The sequence below is a fragment of the Mandrillus leucophaeus genome, unplaced genomic scaffold, assembly GCF_000951045.1.
Source record: "Mandrillus leucophaeus isolate KB7577 unplaced genomic scaffold, Mleu.le_1.0 Scaffold127, whole genome shotgun sequence".
Lineage (NCBI taxonomy): Eukaryota > Metazoa > Chordata > Mammalia > Primates > Cercopithecidae > Mandrillus > Mandrillus leucophaeus.
This window is the reverse complement of record NW_012101098.1, coordinates 3,028,479-3,029,950: the sequence shown is the minus strand read 5'-3', so window position 1 is coordinate 3,029,950 and position 1,472 is coordinate 3,028,479.

Here is a 1,472-nt window from a genome sequence, read left to right as displayed (position 1 = left end):
CAGACAGGGTCTCACTGTGTCGCTCAGGTTGGACTCGAATTTCTAGCCTCAAGTGATCCACCCACCTCCACCTCCCAAAGTGCTGGGATTACAGGCGTGAGCCACCGAGCCCAGCAGGCATGCAGTTTTTCGAAGGCAATGCATGGAAAAAGTATAATTGAGAAGTGTCTGCTCTTTAGGTTCAGAAGTCCTGCCCTACTCTAGCACTCTGTCAGGGGGCTTTCAGGAGGAAGGAAGGACTAAGCCTAAGAAATAAGTTGCTTCCCCTGCATGGAGCCTGGACCATCTTAGCTCCTCCAAAGAAACACAACGTCTGGGAATTCCTCACCACCTGCCTCCCATGCCTAGGGTGGCTTCCACAGAGTTGAGAGTCAGGAAACACTGGTTCATAAATGGGAATTCATTCCTTCTCTAGCTTTCGTTTTCAGTGTGTGTTGACATAGTTCCAGGGAATAGTCAAATAATACCCTTAGGTAGCCTCTTTCTGGGCATGCCCCAAATCCACTGATTAAATTACAAAACAAAACAGAAAACAACTGTCTCTTGAACACGTCTTTACCTCTGTTAATGATGTTGCCACCCATCTCGTCAGCTAAACTAGAAACTCAAGCCATCGTTGCCTTCTGCCTCTCTTTCATGTCTTCGTCACAGTCAACTGGTTGCCAAGTTTAGATCCTGATGCCTAAGAATCTCTGGGCCCAACGTGCTCTTCTCTCCACCTCTCTCACTGCAGTTGCATAGATATGTCTTAGATTTTGACAACTTCTTCCTCCACCAACTCCTTCTCATTCATCCCTTCCAGGCCATCACTGAAACTTAGAGGGGTGCCATCATCCTCACACCCAAGGCTGAAGTTTTCCATGGGTGGCCGGTGCCATGCCCTGTGCTTCCTAGCCTGCCTGTCCCTGGGATCTTCCTTTTGGTGATAGGACTGGCTTGTCAAGATCAGGTAGCACATCCCTGATTTTTGTTGTTGGTTCATGCCACTGTTTTGACAAAGTTCGCCTCAGTCTCCATTGTATAGTATTTCCTTACCTCCGTGCCCATTGCTAATGTGGGCTTTTTCCTGCATTGTGGACAATCACTCACCTTCTTTTTATGCCATCATAGCTTCTTGACACCTGGAGTATAGCACAGAGCTTGGCATACACTAGGTGTTCAATGGAATGAATGAATGTGTGCATGACTGAGGTTGAATTCTATTAAGAAATGTCTAGATTTGGCCAGGCACAGTGGCTCACGCCTGTAATCCCAGCACTTTGGGAGGCCAAGGTGGGAGGATTGCTTGAGTCCAGGAGTTTGAGACCAGCCTAGGCAACATGGCAAAACTCTATCTCCTGTCTCTTATACTGCAAGGCTTCCCCAAGTCCACGCCTCGGCACACCCCCACCCTGCCCCACCCCGGGGAGACGGGGCGCGGGCCCGAGCCAAGGGACCCTGGCCGCGCCGCTCTGCGCTCAGCCTTCTTCTTG